The sequence below is a fragment of the Tiliqua scincoides genome, chromosome 4 (assembly GCF_035046505.1).
Source record: "Tiliqua scincoides isolate rTilSci1 chromosome 4, rTilSci1.hap2, whole genome shotgun sequence".
NCBI classification, from domain to species: Eukaryota; Metazoa; Chordata; class Lepidosauria; order Squamata; family Scincidae; genus Tiliqua; species Tiliqua scincoides.
Window position 1 is genome coordinate 65,337,796 of NC_089824.1, and position 17,716 is coordinate 65,355,511.

At 41.8% G+C, this 17,716-nt stretch overlaps 1 protein-coding gene and 1 pseudogene across 1 annotated transcript in view; both read left to right on the forward strand.

Annotated features, from left to right (window-relative positions):
* DOK6 (docking protein 6) overlaps positions 1-17,716 on the forward strand; it is a 272,774-nt gene that overhangs the window by 97,939 nt on the left and 157,119 nt on the right. The gene's annotated exons all lie outside the window — the stretch shown is intronic.
* Positions 9,270-9,389, forward strand: LOC136650559 (5S ribosomal RNA; annotated as a pseudogene).

Here is a 17,716-nt window from a genome sequence, read left to right on the forward strand (position 1 = left end):
CTGTGCTTCTCTTAGAGCCCAATCCTATACATGTCTATTCAAAAGTAAGCCTCATTATAGTCAATGGGGCTTACTCCCAGGAAAGTGTGGTTAGGATTGCAGCCACAGTGTTATTATATTATGGTATAAGTCCTGTGAATGACCCTGCAATAAAAGCAATCACAGTTTAAATAATGGTGCTAAATAATGTATGAAAGTGTGTGATGACAGATGTAGTTTATGCAGAGAACAACTATGATAATGTTTAATACTCTATTTTAAATTGATGCATAATCCCTGTGTGAGCCCTGAGAATCTAACAGCTGTCTCCCTGGAAACTCTATATTCCTGCTTTTAACCCATCCCTTGCTAAAATGACTGTTGCTGCTATCAAATGCCTACCAAAAGCAAAATTAAAAACCTTCTTTACTTTAAAATTTAATAGTATAGTTTACGTTAACTATCTTACATTCTTGACTGTTGTCATTTATCAAGGCCTCCGCTGCAGATGTATGGGAGAATTGCATGTTGTGGACCATAGTATCAATGATGGATACACATTTGCATCTGTATTGAGAGACTTGTGTTCAGATTTAGATAACCCATTCCCTGCTATCTGTTTTTGTGTGTATGTTTGGGGGGGGACGACTCCAATTTCCCACAGCTTTCATATTGTTCAAACAATGCCTGAACAAGAATGTGCACACTGGTGCAGGTTTGAGTAGACACAGCAGGGCAGTGAGCAAATGTTCCCTTTTCCAGAAGAGACCTTTGGTATTGCAGGATGCAGCATGCACTATGATGGTGCAGCTGCATCAGTGGGGGGGGGGGGGAGTGGTCATTGAAGTAGGATTGGGCTGCGAAATGTTTTCTTTTGTTACTCTGATTTTAAATTTCCGTTGCAATCTGGCACTAACTGTATTATGGAAGCTTGTACTGAAGACTCTATGGACAGAGAGGCAGAATTTTAAATAGGAAATGAATGTTGTTACTTCACCTAGCTAAATAATTAATAGAAAAATCATGTCACTGAATATCATTTTCCCACTTGGCTTTTCTGAGAACAGAAAAAGCAGCCAGATGGAATTTACATTAATAAGACTGGCTGTTGGGCAGAAATGCCTAAATGTAAACAAGCTTAAACAACCTCACAGAAATAAGACTTTAAATTGAAAGAACAAGAGCACGAGGCATTAATTCATGGTGGATTTGTATGGACACGGCTATGGAAGAATGAAATTAAATGGAATGTTTCCAAATGTTCATAAAATGGGAAGGCGTTTGACGAGCCCATTTCCTTATCTCTCTAAACTCCTAACTGGCTTAGATGCTTGAATGGACTCCTTTTTTATTATTCCTCTGTGAGATCATGTAGAGCAGGGGTGCCCAAACCCCAGCCCGGGGGCCACTTGCGGCCCTCGGGGACTCCCAATCTGGCCCACATGGAGCCCCTAGTCTCCAATGAGCCTCTGGCCCTCCGGAAACTTGCTGGAGCCTGTGCTGGCCCGATGCAGCTGCTCTCAGCATGAGGGCGACAGTTCAATCACTTGTGTAAGCTGTAGGATGAGGGCTCCCTCCGCTGCTTGCTGTGTCATTTTTGTGATGCAGCAGCAGCAGTGAAGAAAAGGCTAGCCTTGCTTTGTGCAAGGCCTTTTATAGACCTTGAGCTATTGCAAGACTTTCATTCATTCTTATAAGTTTAAGCTCTAGTATATTTATTTATGTGAATTTATGTAAATTTATTCAAATTTGAAATGTAAATTAATTATTTTTATTCCCCGACCCCCAACAAAGTATTAGAGAGATGATGTGGCCCTCCTGCCAAAAAGTTTGGACACCCCTGATGTAGAGAAATGTCTGTCTGATCAACTATGGCATGAAGTAGTTGGCGGCCACTTCTTCAACTTAGTGGCTGCAGGACAATGCAGGTGATAGCCATGTCCAGCAGAGTTCACCACAGGCATTGCCAAACACAATCTCATGCCCCGGGATTGAGTGGATGGGAAACTACCTGTTGGACTATCGGAATCAGTCTGGGGAGAGGTGTACTGTCCACTGTCATACACTGTAACATACTGCAATATTATCTGTAGTAAGTAGTATGTGCCTGGGGGAAAAATGAAATCTATGTATTGTTTTGTATAAAATTAATCTTATACTTTGTTGTATGTTTATTAATTTACATCACAGCCTGTGTATGGATGCACAGCCGATATGTATCCGTTCCCTAGTACACCGTCTTATATACTAGTGTACCTTATCTCAACAGGTTGAACAGAATGTGCCTTTCATAATGGTTATAGAATATTTGGAGAGGTAAAAAAAATAGAGAAAGAAAAGATCAGTATCTCTTTTACATTTTAAGCACATGTGCAGTGAGATTTTTTTCTGCTACTGATTTTGAACTGTATTCAAGTATAAAGAATCCTGCCTTAATGCCATGTGAGTGGTCTGGATGACTTTTATGGTTATGTCAACTTGAAAGTTTGACAGTGCAGGATTTCAGTAATGTGAAAAATGTATGTGTGTCGTGCTTAGAGCCACAGTTCTGTGATTGACCACCATCTCTCTGAAGGACCAATTACTGTCTACTGAACTTACATGTAGACGATTAAAGCTTTCCAAAGAGCTCTGATATAATAAAGTGGAGACCCTCTATTAGACATGTGTATAACTGCATGTTGTAAATGATTAGCAGTTAATAGGTTGCTAAGAGGTTTCAGCATCTTACCTATGTCATTGCAAGGGGCCCTCCATCTTGGTGGTTTGGCCAATTTGTGTCTATTATTCATAGTAAGAGTAGGGAGGAAAACACAATGATCTCCTCTTAGAAACGTGTTTCTTTGTGAATGTTTATATTGTGGTATAAATCCGGTAAGTCATACCTCCCATATTTTCCTTAAGTGCCAATTTATTATAGCACTCTTTGTTCAAGCATGAATGACAGCATTCTTTCAAAATGCATTCTGGTCCAATTGATGCCCATTTCCTGCCTATTGATGTATTCCATGGCATGGTTTTGCACAGTGTTCACCTTCAGGAAAATATATCCCACAACACACAATATTGACGGTAAGCTTACTTCCCTGAGGAGACTTTTCCAACTGCCTCCCTCCCACAGATGCAACATGTGCTCCATTGGTGCAGCTGCATAGGCATGGGGGGATTTCAGTAGGACTGGGCTGTAAGTTGACACATAGGTTGGCCCATATGTGTGCCTAAATAGTCACAGAGGGCCAATCTGATGGGGGTTGTTACAGTAGGCATGGAGGGAAGTCTTGAAACGCTTGAAACCCTTCCTTCACTCCAGTATTTATTATAATAATAACAACAACAACAACAACAACAACAAAACAACAAAAAAACAAAAAACAGGTATTTATATACCGCCTTTCTTGGTCTTTATTCAAGACTTTATTCAAGGTGGTTTACATAAGCAGGCTTTATTTAAATCCCTTATTAAATAGGGATTTTTACAATTGAAAGAAGGTTCTTTCTTTCAAGAACCACTACATTCAGGTGTTTCATTCCGATCTGGCTTCACATTCTGGCCTCCATCCTCCCATGCTCAGAGCAGATGGAATAGCTCAGCTTCAGCTTGTCAGCTGCTTCAAGGTCGCACGGCGCCGGTGGCCTCGAACTGGCGACCTTGTGGATGTTATCTTCAGGCAGACGGAGGCTCTACCCTCTAGACCAGACCTCCTGCTACTCATATTTATCTGGACTGAAGCTGCCTGCATCTGTTAGTTTGTCTGGAAGGTAAATTCCTATCAGTGGCAGTGGTTGCTTTCCTCCTGATGGAACGGGAACTGGGGGCCCTGTTCTGGATAGACACTATGGTGAAAATAAAGAATTAAAGCCTCCCTGCACACCTATCACAGTTCTGCTCTGGATCATCCTCCTCACGATTGAGTTTTAATCAACCTTCCACAAAGCATGTAAAAGTCAAATTATATGTTTATCACAACATTTTATGTGATGTTAAAGCACATCCATTGAGGTGTGAGCAGGAAAACTTGGAACACAATAATATCACATGACATACTTTGTATTACTAGACATTAGAGAAGTGGAAAAGGATAGGTAGGCTTTTGTTTTTGGCAACTGCCATCGACTCTCTACAACCTGGTCTCATCTTTTATTTACTTATTCCATGCTAAACTCTTCTGTTCTTAGAAGTGCGAGATTATTTTATCCTTTTATTATATCAGGTTGGAACTCTGCCTTTTTTCTTTTGTGAAAGAAAGAAAATCCTTTATCCTAAGATTTGAGTTGATTTCTTTTTATCTGGAGTTATTATTTTTTTAGCCTTTCCTGTGAGTTCATTCATAATTTTTTTTTTTTTTTTTTTTGCTGTAAACCATACACATCTTTGTGGAAGCTTTTTTCAGTAGCACTGCCTGTTGTGAGCCATTTGACTTTTGCTTTATAAATAAAGTAGCTCAAAAGACACATCAAAAAGCATCTGATATATTCTTAGACTTTTAAGATACTGCTGAAGAAGTTACTTTTTCATGACTGTGACAATCTGCACCAAATCCTCTTTCTTTTATCTTTTCCTTTTCAGCAGACCTGTTATCAAATTAGATCTGAAATGTAGAGTTCTTTCAATTGTGCACAAAGAAGTGTATTAACCACTGCAAAATTTACTTTCTTTCACTCATACAATAGAGTGAATCACAGCAAAGTTCTTGATCTGCACTGGTAGGTTTCTGCCATTTGACTTCTCAATTGTATTATTTTATTATTGTAAAGGTGCTGGTCATTTTTAAAAAAATTAATAATAATATTGTAGTTGCAGTCTTACAATACATACTTTCAGTGGAGGAACTGCATTTTGTTGCAAAGTTGCGGTCTGTTCCATACTGTTTAATTGGAGAGGCTGAGGAAAGAGAAGGATAACTTTAGCTACTGTGACATGCTGAGTTCACCTCATGTGTTCATTATCTATTGAACAGACTGGGCCAGAGAAAAAAGTATCATAAGTCTGTGCTCTAAAAGGTCTGAACTACATGTGATGTTTAAAGTATTATTAAGCCCAAAAGACTTATGTCCCAATGCTATGGGCCTTTTATGCCAGTAGGATTAGTGTCCCACTAGTGGAATAGGTCCTGAGATGGTACGAAGACTGTGCTGCTACTCAGTCTTTTGAGACTATTGCCATAAGTTGGCTGCGGATCTCTGCTGCTGCAGATCCCAGACAGTGCCAGGGCAGGTCAACTGGCATGGGCGGGGCGGTTCATAAACAGAGAGCAGGAACATGCCATGTCTTCATAACCCATAACCCATGAGGGTTATGACGTCACTGTGCCCCATTTCACAGAAGTGACGTAACTTACAGGTCACTTCCAGACGCAACCCCTCCTTGGAAGTGTTCCAAGTGTTGGAGAGGCTGCGTGGGGTGTAGTCAGGGTCACCTTCTTCCAATGACCACACATCCATGACAGGGAGAGGGAGGAATTAGGGGTGTGTCAAGAGTGGGAGGGGTGAATCTGGCAGCAGTGACTTTCACCAGATCCTATCCCCCATTTTCCAACCCAACATGCCCCATGGCTTTCCTGACACTTGTGCCAGTAAAATGACTGGCATGGATCTGAGGAGACCCACAGACAATGGGGAAGCCTACCAGGAAGTAAGCAAAATATTTTTAGTTATCTATCTATGCCCCCCCCACCATAGCATGCAGTGAACACTCCATTGGCATGGCTGCATGCTATATCATGGGGGGGGGGTATAGGGTTTGATTACTAGCTTTTACTTAAGTTAACAGGAGCCAGATCAGGGCCCTCACAGATTGGTACTATGGGGCATAGGAGGGCTTAACCCTACTCCTTTCTGCCATATTTCCTATGGGGAAGTTCAGTCCAGCTCTTTTTCAGACAAATATTTCTTTTGCTCTGATGGAAAAGTAGATGCAGTAAAGGGAGGGTTAACCTTTCTTCCCATATCATAACTGCAGCAAAAATAGCAGCTTTGGCACTAGTGTGTTGTTTTTTTGTTTGGGAGGGAGTGGGGATATTGCATCGAAATCTTTTAAAAAGTTCCCAGCATACTACATTTCCATTTTGAATTTATGATGATGATGATGATGTCTAGCAGTTTTGAGTATTCAAGATGCTTTACGTGCAGTGAACATTACTGTACAGGTGTGCGTCGCTTATGGATGGGGATACATTCTCCATTGTTATGCAGTTAGGTTGTTAAGCGAACATTCAGCCCAATCTAGTGCCTTTGTCGTGCAAACAGATGCTCCCTGCCAGAAACTAGCTTGCTGTACAGTCTACTGGAGATAGATTGCCTCTTCTTTGCATTAAGGGCCTCTTTGTTGTGTAAACAGACACCCTGCTGCGGGCTACGGGAGTCCTGACTGCCTCATTAAGAGCCTCTTTGTTGTGTCATATATTGACCACTGTCATATATGCGATCTGTTTTTAAGTGGAAGGTTGTTAAACACAGACACCTATATTCCCATTTCACAGGTTGGGGGGCTGAGACTGAAAAGGAGTGGCTTCTCTAAGATCACCTAATGAGTTCATGGAAGAGGTGAAATCTGAATTGCAGATTTCATGATTCAGGCTGCAAGCGTAACCTAACTTTCCTTGGAGTAAGTCCCATTGAACACAATAGGACCTACTACTGAGTAGACCTGGTTAGGATTGTGCTCTTAGTCTCTTAGCTGCTTGACTGTACCAGTTCCTTCTGGTGCATATAGATTTTTGAACTTCTCTAACACTGCAAAAACAACTTGATCATGCATTATCATGACAAAAGAATTAGAGGGTATTCTGGTGCAGAAAACAACCTCATTATTATAACCAGTTTTCATATTGAATTTACAATTGCATGGACACATAAGTTGTTCAGGATTCAAAGTGTTACTGTAAGCTTTACTAAATCTCACAGTAAACAGCCTCTATTTCCACCTGTCTTGCATTCTAAACTGAGGATAACATGACAGAATGTAGTTCTCTGACAGTCAGTTTTCAGTGAGATTGCACTGGCAGAAATAAGGTTAGATGTGCAATACTCTAATATTTGCTGATGTTAACATAAAAATAAGTTTATTACTCCCAGGGCACATTTTAAGCTTGTAACCATCTAAATTAGAGCAGTAAAAATGATTGAATTTTTGTCCTTCAGTGGCTCAGAACAGGTGGCTGTGATTATTATTCCATTCAGCATCTCTGGTTTGGTTTAAGATATTCTGTAGCATGGTTTGAATAATGTAATATTTATTTTGACAAATCCCTTTGCTCCCAACATACAATACTTGAGATTTGAGTAGATAGCTACCATCTTTCAGCATAAACAGTATGTTTTACTCTGTACATGAAGGTCAGAATGTTCAATTCTAAAGACTCAAAGGAGGAAGCAGTTTTTCAATAATTATGTGTTCTCATAGTATGACACAATTACACTGTGGTAAACAACATTTATCTTGTCAGACAACAGGTGCCCAATCTCATGCAAACGTATTAGATGTTTATAATAGAAAGTGCGATGAAAATGGTATTGTAGAGGGGGAAATTATGTTGTTATAGACTGGGGTCTATAATAAAATATGCACAGCTCTGCAAAATGTCATACCATAATGCGCTGGAACACTAGAATTTTATTTCTTGATAAAAGCTGTTATTTAGTGATAACCATATTCACTGTCAGATAAGTCCTATCAATCAAGAAGGAAATGCAGGTGTATACAAATTCACGCACTAAACAATCACATGACATTGCTGGTCTTGGCCTTCTCATATGAGCCTAGAAAATAAAGGAGCCAGGTTGGAATTCACAACTCAATCCTAATGTTGGGCAGCCTGAGTAGCCTGTGCACTGCCCCAGTAATGGCCATCACAAATGTGCGTGTTGTGGTGGCCGGGAGGGGAAAGGAGCCAGTGGGGAGGCCAATCAAAAGTCCACCAGTGGGATGTCCCCTGCTGAAGGGTAGGGAGATGTTCCTGAGTTGAGGAGGGTGGTAGGGAGGCAGGGAGGAGCAAAACTAGGCAGGGATTGGGCAGGCTGGAGTGATTTAGGCCTGGGAAGGGGGCAGGGGTGGCAGCCTCAGCTGCTGCTGAATTCTATCCCCCTCCCAGGCCTCAGAGCCTGACACAGGTCTCCTCAGTTCTGGGCCAGCTAAATAGCTGGTACAGATCTGAGTAGACCCATTGGGGCTGCTGAAGCCTGACATGGGGTAAAGGAACTGAAGTTCCCTTACCCCGAGGAGACCTCCAGATGCTTCCCTGGTCCTGCAGGATAGAGCAGCAGCAACCATTCTGGTTGCCCTGATAGGTTCGGGCTATCAGAGAATGTGAATCTCCTTATACATTCCCCAAGATAGCTATACCTTCTCTGACCTCTTCCATCCATATACTGTTTTTAGCTTCCTTCTCTATATCCTGTAATGTGCTATTCAGCAGGAGGATGAAAGGATTGCAGGGAGAAATAGCTGAGAGCTGATCCATCTGCCTTTTATATGCTTTTAAAAGTCATTTCCGGTTTTTGGCTGAAAACTGGAAGTTGCGTTTTCGTCCTCTAATCGTCATTTTGAGCCCGGGAGAAGCTGCAGTTGGCTATGTGCAGCCTCTGCAGGGCTTAGACCACCCTCTGGAGGTGAGGGGAACTCAGCGCCCCTGGCTTCCAGAGAGAGGGTGTATCCACGGATTCAGCTATCCGTGGGCGGGGGTGTTCCAGAAGGGAACCCCGTGGATACAGGGAATGCCTGTACCCTATACTCAGAGCTGATCTTGAAAAAGTAACCTGCTATCTGCTGATTTGGTACCCCGTGGATTTCTTAATCAGCTGCTTCCCTGGCCCTCAAATTGCCTTTTAAAAGGCATATAAATGTCACTTCCAGTTTCCCAAGAAACCAGAAATCATGTTGTTTTGCCGAAACAGGCATGCTGAGGCTCATCTGGGTTAAAGCATGCAGCCTCTGTGGGCCTCAGAAGAACCTTTGGATGTGAGGTGAACTGTGCTCCAGTTGTATTTGAAGGTTTTAAGGGGCCCAAAACTGCAGATTTCAATATCCACGGATTTTGGCATCCACAGAGGTTGTGGAATATGAAGGACCGACCTGTATTTAGTCTGAAGAGCCTTAGGGGCTGTATTGGGCCTGGAAGAGGGGAACAGTATCTCGGCATGTGCTGCTGCTGCTGCTGAGATCCACCTTAGTTTGGCCCCCTCCCGACCCTGATCCTCCCAGTGCCACCCACAAACTACCCCATGCCAGCTTACCTGCTCTGGTGTGTGCTGGGTGAGCCACAGGGGTATGCTTAGGGCTTCCAGCTATTTGTGCTGGCAGCAACTGTTACCCTGCATATGCCCGATCTTGTCTGATCTCGGAAGCTAAGCAGGGTCAGGCGTGGTTAGTACTTGGATGGGAGACCGCCTGGGAATACCAGGTGCTGTAGGCTTCTACCATAGTCTTTCCAGACTGAAGGTTGCCAACCAAAGTCATGCAACAGCTTGGCTTTTACGATGCTGGACCAGGGATTGTGGAAGTGGACTGTGAATTCTGCTGCTGTAGGTCTTCAGTAGTTTTCGGCTGTCAGCGTACTGTGGTTCAGATTAAACCCTTATTCATCTCTGTCTGCCTCTGTGTTCAATAGTAAAACATCTCTGTCTGCCTCTGTGTTCAATTAATGGATTATCTGAGGGTGAGGAGATGGAGAGAAAAGAGATAGCCAAGGAATTCACCAAAGTGCTGATTATTCCTTCCTTCTGCCTGGTTTGATAATACTCTGAACAAGCCATCATGTACATCTTTTCATGTCAGTGCAGCATTTTTTCAAGGGTGTGAAATGCTTCAAGTTATTTCTCTATACTATGACCTAATCCCTTTTGATTTAAATCAAGTTTGGAACGTCTTTAATCTGAGATTAAACAATCTGAGCCAGATGTTTTTCAGTAGTCCCTCTCCCCATGATTATACTATAAACAAAGAACATTTTTTCAGACTAAGAAAAAAAATGAGTCACACAATTGGTTGGTACGGGTAATACTGAAACTGGTGGTATTAAAAACAGGATCAAGCATAGTGATTTATCTAATCTTCTCTATCATTTTGAAGGTTGGAATTACTTACTAAAACCAATAAAATTGACAAGAGCACTATTATTGAAGAAAATCAAAACACAGCAAAAGGAACTTTTGTTCCTTTTCTATATCCCCTACTTTTCAATATCATGATTGATGCCATTATGAGGAAAGCATTCAAAGACAAGCACGGAGTTCAGTATGACATAAACAACTTCCTTATCAAGTTGATGTTCGCAGACAATAGTGCCGTATTTGCCAACAGATGCAGAAGCAACTGACATCATTTGGCACATTGCCCAATCCTATGGTCTATGACCACAGATGGGTCACAGACCAGTGTTCACCTCAATGGAGTCCAAATCAAGCAGGTTCAATAAGTCTAATACCTGGATTGCAGGTACAGGAGGAAAAAAATGGCATCCACCACTGAAATCCACAGCAGGAAATTCCAGGCAACAGTAGCATTTGCCTCGCTCAAATGGCCTTTTGAAAAAGGCCAGTATCTCTATCAAGACCAACATTTGTCTCTACCGAACACTGATATTGCCATTTCTCCTGTATGGATTGGAAACATCGACTCTGCTCAATTTGGGCATTAACAAGCTGTAGGTCTTTCAATTGTAATGCTTGAGATAGATCCTGGGTGTCTCTCTTTGTGATCGCCATTGTTACGAGACAATTCAGATAAGCTGTGATCATCAACCATCAGTCAAAGAATAAATCCAAAAACACAGACTGCAGTGGTTTGGCCACGTCTGCAGAATGAACACCAGACAGCTGCCACACGAGCTCCTCTGGCAAGAGTGACCTTCCTACTGGAGAGTTCAGTGGGCAGCACGAAAGAAAACGTGGGTCAGACACATTGAGGAAGATCTAACAAACCAGTGATTGACCATCGATAAGGTGAGAAATATTGCCGACAGTCGCAGAGTGGAAGTGTATCATGAATGATACACGGATCCTAGTGGCACCTACAGCAGTATATTGATTGAGAGGATAACCTGCTCCCCAAGCACCAGCTATGGACTGAAAAAGGAACACATACAGAAATATCCTATGTTCATATGTTTTTACACTTATTTAAAAAGTGTACATATGTATACTCATCATAGTGTGATTTAGTGTAACATAGGATAGCTTTTTTCTTATGAGTTTTAACAAACTGCTGTTTTCTCTTCTCTGTGATATTTCTTGAAAATTATCTAGAGGACATATTGTTCCAGTTTACTACTTCATACACTTTTTTTCTTTCAGTAAGATAGTCGAAACCCAGTTCTATTCTCCTCCCCAAACCTCCCCCCCCCCCGCTGGTGCAGTCAAACAAAAAATGGGTGTGCTGTATCCAGTGGGGGCGGTGGATCAGGAAACTTCAGAGGTAAAAGGGGATTTTAATTCCCTTACACTTCTGTTAGCCTCCCGCTCCACAGTGGGTCTCCTTGGACTTGCACTAGTAATTTTGCTAGCAAAAGTCTGAGGAGAGAAAGAGGACAGGGAGACAGCAGGAAAGCCCGGCCCCTGCACCCCAGATGCACTCCTGAAGCCCCGCCACTCACTCTCCATCAATATAGTGTTTGGTGCTGCAGACAAATGGTGTATTCATGGACAGTGACAGTAGGGCTTCAGGAGTGCATTGATGTGGTTGCAGGCCTTGCCAGTGCATGGGTGCACGCCCTCCTTCTATCCCCTGATCATGCATTGGAGTACAGACAGCTGCACAGGGATTAGAGTTACAGCATTGCATTGAAATTACAACAGCCGTATAGGGATGAGACCCATAGTTTAGTGAAATACTTAAGGAAGGATAATTCTTGTCATTCATAAACTGAAAATATTTAGAATAGAACATATATGCACAATTCAGTGGACAAAACTTCTATTTGATGTTAAGAGTAGTATTTATATGGAAAAATTTCATCAGTGGATGCCAGTCATGCGGGATACAGGCTGTTTTTGCCTATTTTAAGCATCATTTCCTGAGATGAAAAGAATGCCACCAACATCAGTCTTTTCCTCGCACACTGCCCAGAGTCCCAGAGCTCTGCCTGGCTATTACCCCAGATAAAAAGGAAGCGACCTTATCCAGGGTCTCAGAATCAGTTGTGGAAAGGAGAGACTGAAGCATGATTGAATCCTCCCAGCCCTGCATCCTAGCTAACAATGGGCCTAGATATTTCTTGCGTGATGCATCATGTAGCGGGCAGTAGAAAAAGGTATGCATTAGAGTCTCAATGCAATCCCTACCACACTTGCATTTCCTCTCTGAGTAGGGAATACCACTGAACCTGCCCGTTAACAAGGCTGATGGAAGAGCGTTACATCTTGCAAGTGTGAAAGCTCTCCGAGCCTGCGGGCACACCAGGTGGTAAAAGAAGGAGGCCGGTTTCCCAAAACTGACTGGAATATTGAGATGGATTGGAGAGCATGTGGTTCTGGCGGCACTAAACAGCTCTTGTTGTTTGATATCAAGAATTCTTTCTTTGCCAACCTATGATAATCTACACCAACACTACCAAAGGGAAAGGCTACATTTTGATTTGTTTGTTCTCATGTTGGGCATGGCTGGCTTGTCCGATGCGTGTACTTTCATTGCTTTCTCAATTGTTTGTGTTAATCTAAGTACTTTGTGGTATTACAAGTGGGGCCTCCGTATTTATGGATTAGTCATCTGTGGATCTGGCTCAACATGGTCTCCTGGACCCGTGTGGAGCCAGACTTGGCCCCACCTGAGGACTCTGGAGGCCACTGGAGCAATGCTCTGGTGCCTCAGGAGGGCTTTCTGAAGCCCGCAGATGTAGCACACATTTGCTTGCTGCCTCTGAGAGCTTTAGAATGACCATTTTCCACAAAAAAAAAAAAAAAAAAAAAAAACCACTGTTGGTTTCCCTTGGGAAACTGAAAGTGACATTTTTATGCCATATAAGACATTCTGAGGCCCCGGGAAACCCCTGGAGGCTCAGGTGCGGCTGATCGTGGATGTACCGCAGACACTTGCCCATAAGGTAGTATCACACATAAGTTGAGGGCAGGTTTTGAGCCCCAAATCATGGAATTTTCTATGACCCTCAGATAAGTCGGGGGTTAAACTTAGGGGGGTCTGACTATAATTTTGTGTGATTTTGCCTGAAGCCAGATCCTGAAAAATAACCTTCCAGTAATTGTTACCTAAAAACCATAGTTTCTTAATTTATTAAAAATACAATAAAAGATCATAAAATGCATTGTTGACATTAACTTTTAAAATTCTGGTCTTCACAACCTTTGTGTAAACACTGTCAGAGTAAGTGCCTGTAAACAACATGCCAGTAGAACCATCAATCAAATCCTTCTTTAGGGTGCCTGGTGTGTCAAGCCAGAGGCGCTACGTAGAACATGCAACATAAAAAATGTAATTGGAGTGTGCAGTTCAGTTCACAGCAGGGAGACAAGCAACAAGGACTGAGCTGTGCACAATTGCAGCCCTCTTTACTCAGAAGCAGACTCCCTGCTTTCCATGGAGTTGTTCTTAAGCAATGGTGCATTGCAGCCTGGGACCTTGTTTCAGATGGAAATGAGGATCACATCCTGGGGTTTTAAAAACCAGACCCCTAAACTTGGGAGGGGGGGATGGGTGGGTTTGAAATTCTTTGCAAGTGACTTGCCAGGAATGTTCTGAGCAGCAGCAAAAGAAAAGGAGGCATTTCCCTTCTTCTCCAAACTGGAAGGGAGGCAAAGGCGCTTCTGGGACTTGTGGGGAGGCTTTGTGGGAGTATGTGCTGCATTCCATAGCAGCAGCCCATACAGATTACAGGTCCCAGAAGCACCTTTGCTTCTCTTCCTGTCTGGAGAAGAGGCTAAAATACTGTAATTACTGGTAAAAATTATCCCTTTCTCCACCTGCTTCCTGCCTCTCAGCCCATTTCCACGCCCCCCCCCCTTCACCATAAGGTGAGCCTCCATAAGCTTCCCAGAAACTGCCAGAGGACCCTGCTCCATTCACTGCATTGACCCGAGTATAAGTCGACCCAGGATCTCAAGCTCTATTTTTAGGCATAAATTTTATGGCCTATAGGCGAGTATATACAGTGAGTATCCATGAAATTTGGCATCTGCGAGGGGTTCAAGAATGGATCTCCCATGGGTACAGAGGCCCTACCTGTACTTTTTTCTGCTCAGGATTATACTGTCATTATACTGGGTCTGCATGAAGGGTTGTTCTTGCATATGAGAGAAATAATACAACTAATTATTGCTTGACTATGTTCCTTTTAAGATGTTCTACCTATGCAGTTTATCAAATTATTCTCCCCACAACAATTTAAATGTTTTCCTATTACTCATGCAACCTAAACTGATGCGTCTTTAATCAGAATAAAAAATGTATTCCCTCCGTCAGGTGAGTGTACATAGAACTGCAATCTTACTTTCTGCTGTTTCTGTCACAGTATCAGTGAACTCCCACAGTATCTGATCTGTATTTGATTACAACCACTGAAGACTAAAGTAGGCCAGGGATAAAAGAACAGCTAACTGTTCCTGAATAATTAAGTGGGCTTCTGTGTGACAACAAGATGTCTTTTGTAAAATATGCATTCATCTGCTGTGTATTTGTTGTGTCTATCTTCCTGCTCTTATTCATTTATTTATTCCACTTAACAAGAGTTTCCTATTCATAGTTCTGAAAGTCTTTACAAACATTTGGGGCTAATTATCTGCTCAAATGAACAAGGATGCTCTTTCAATAGAACAGGGAATTTATGGCCCAGTCCTATCCACTGTCAGTGCAAGTCTTGCTGTTATGGCAGCTGTAGTGATCGCACACAGGCTGGGACTATCAGGGTGAATGTTTGGTAGCCCAGGGCACATACCAACAGGACACAAGCCGCTGCCAGAGCAGATAAGTTGCCATGGGGGCATTCTGGGGGTGTATCAGAGCTGGCTGGAGGTGTATCAAGGGCAGGCTGGAAGTGGATGCCAGCGGCAGCAGCTCTGTTAATATCCTGTGTGTCCAACTCAGCCTCAATACGCCTCTCTGGGGCCACTCAGATTTACACAAGCCAAAGAGCGGGCATAGATCTGAGTGGACCATGGTGTGGTGGAGTAGGTAATTTAAACAGTTTTTAACTTGCTTCTTTGTTGCCATCTGGTCCCCTGCAAGCCCAAAGGGAGACTGTGCCAGCACCACTGCACTTTGTGGGCTGGCCCAGGATAGGATTAGGTGTGAACTCAGGAGGCTATACAGAGTGATTTTCTCCCCTCAAAACCTCATTTATAAAAATCTATTACCTGTCTCATACGAAGATTATGGTCAGAACTTCCATGGGAAAGATACATGATACTCCAGCCTGAACTCTCTAGTATTGTATCACATGCATAAAATCACACCTTTCTTATGACCTGTACTTTGAGTCACAGGTCAGTCTCAGACCTTTCCTTAAGTGCCAGGAACATGTGAAGTAGTAACAAAACACATCTGTGTATATGCAGAGAGCATCTGTAATACTTAGTAACCATGGCTACTCCCATTCATCCTGTATTGGGAAAGCAGGATGTTTAGGCCAGTAGGATTGAGCTCCAGCACACCTTTGTTTCAGAAGTTTATTGTTGGGATTCTTGTGCGTATGTGGGTTTTGGAATTTGTAGTCTGCCTTAGCCATATTAGAGTTCAAGATAGCTTATAGTAATCAATGAAAATATAATTAATATTAAATCAGAATTGCTGAAAGATAAAAACACAACATATACTGTATGTTTAAAGACACAAGTTCTCATTACGCATGCATTAATAACCACATTATTGCATTTTTTAACCATTATCAAATAAACAGAAGAAGTAGACCCAGCTTGAATTAGTTTAAAAAAAAAAAAAAAAGGACTAAAGCTGAGGGGAAAAAACATAAGAGCACACAGCAGTGAAATAGATTAACAAAGGGCAAAGAAAACAGAATTCAGACCCCTTGGAGACCCAGAACACAGAGGAAACCTGTTATTATTCAAGGACCAGAAAGTGAAACCACTGTAAATTAGGTATTCACTGAGCGAGTCCACAAGATATCAAAGAACACGAGAAGCAGCACCTCTGGGTATTCACTTTCTACTAGCTTTCCTGGAAACCTGCCATGTTGTAACATTATGTCTAGGAGATAAATTTGTAAGGGTAAAGTTACTATTACCAGAAGAACTGATGCTCTCTGCTAACACAATTCCCGTAGACTCTGGATAGTTGCCTAGTCTGCTGAAAACCCCAGAATATCTTTATTCTAATTATGTTGTTTTAAGGGCTTGTTATTAATAAACACTCTGAAGAAGGCTTGTTAAGCTGTGAATGGTAATGGCGGCAGGGAAGGGGAATCAATGAAAACCTCAATTTTATTTTAAGAACTTGTTCCAATATATTGATGGAAATTATTTTAATAAACAAGGTTTTGTCAGGGTTGGCTCATCAGAGTGTCCACCTGACCAGGTTGACCCCTGGATCAACACTACTAGTGGCAGTGGTAAAACCCAGCGCACCATTAGGGGTTGGACATAGACCACAATGAGGGAGTAAACTTGCCCCAGTCAACCTGGAGTCCACACTGAGATATGTATTAAACATGTTCATGTACGTGAATAGTGTTATCAGTCTGCTGTAAGTTTTCTGCAGTGTGGCTTCATTGCTGATATGTTCAATCTGTAGATGCTCATTTTAGCATGTTTATTAAGAAATGGTACATTTCAGGATATTGCTCTTTGGCAAAAGTATTGACTATTTTTACCCTAGCTAGCACAGTTTTCATTTTTCAGCTTTTTCAAAAATACTGATAGAAGAATCAAAAACATTCTCCCCCCATACACAGCATGTATTTAATGAATCTATTTTAATCTTAAATAACTAAAGATGATGTTAATGAAATGACAGGACTTTAAAATATTTCAATATTAGCACTCACACTGATGAGCTGTTGGTACATATACATATATTGTCATGAATGTATTGCAGTTTACTGAAATTGATGATTGTTATGATTGTTAACAGTATATTTCTTTAAAATTAATCCTGATATTACAATTGGTTAGGCAGCCTATGCATTACATACTAGCTAGTGTCTACTTTTCGCTATAGGCAAAATTGTATCTTCAGATATGTGCACTTCTAGCTTTTGTTCATTTTAAATTTCAAAGCCAGTAAGCTCTGTAAACGCTACTCAATTAAATGAATATATTACTTCTTAAATAGTGCAATTAATTTTAATAGACTTGTTTCCAAATAGCTACGGGCCAAACTACACGTTACGCTGAATGTGTAACATGTTCCAGAGTTTTTTGTTTTCATTTTCTGTATAGAACAGGGGGAGGGGGAGAGAAGGTCTGAATTGGGGCAGTACTGAAACAGAGGGTAAGTGTGCTTCAGTACTTTGCTTTCATAATTCCAATCAATTGCATGCTCTGATTCCCTATTTTTATTAGAAAAGTCTTCCTTTGAAAGCAAATGGAAAATTGTTTCTGAAAATATAGTGTATAAAAGGGCCACACTCAGGATCAGCACTACAGGGGGACAAATTACTAACCCACTTCCCACTGTAGTTGCACCCTGTTTTGATGTCCTTCCCACATACTATCTATAAAGTAAAAGCAAAAAACAATGAGCATGTTACACATTGAGCATAATGTGTAATTTAACCGAAACATACAATGTAATGGGTCTGAGGACTGTTTAGAAATATTTCTTACAGCTCAACCCTAT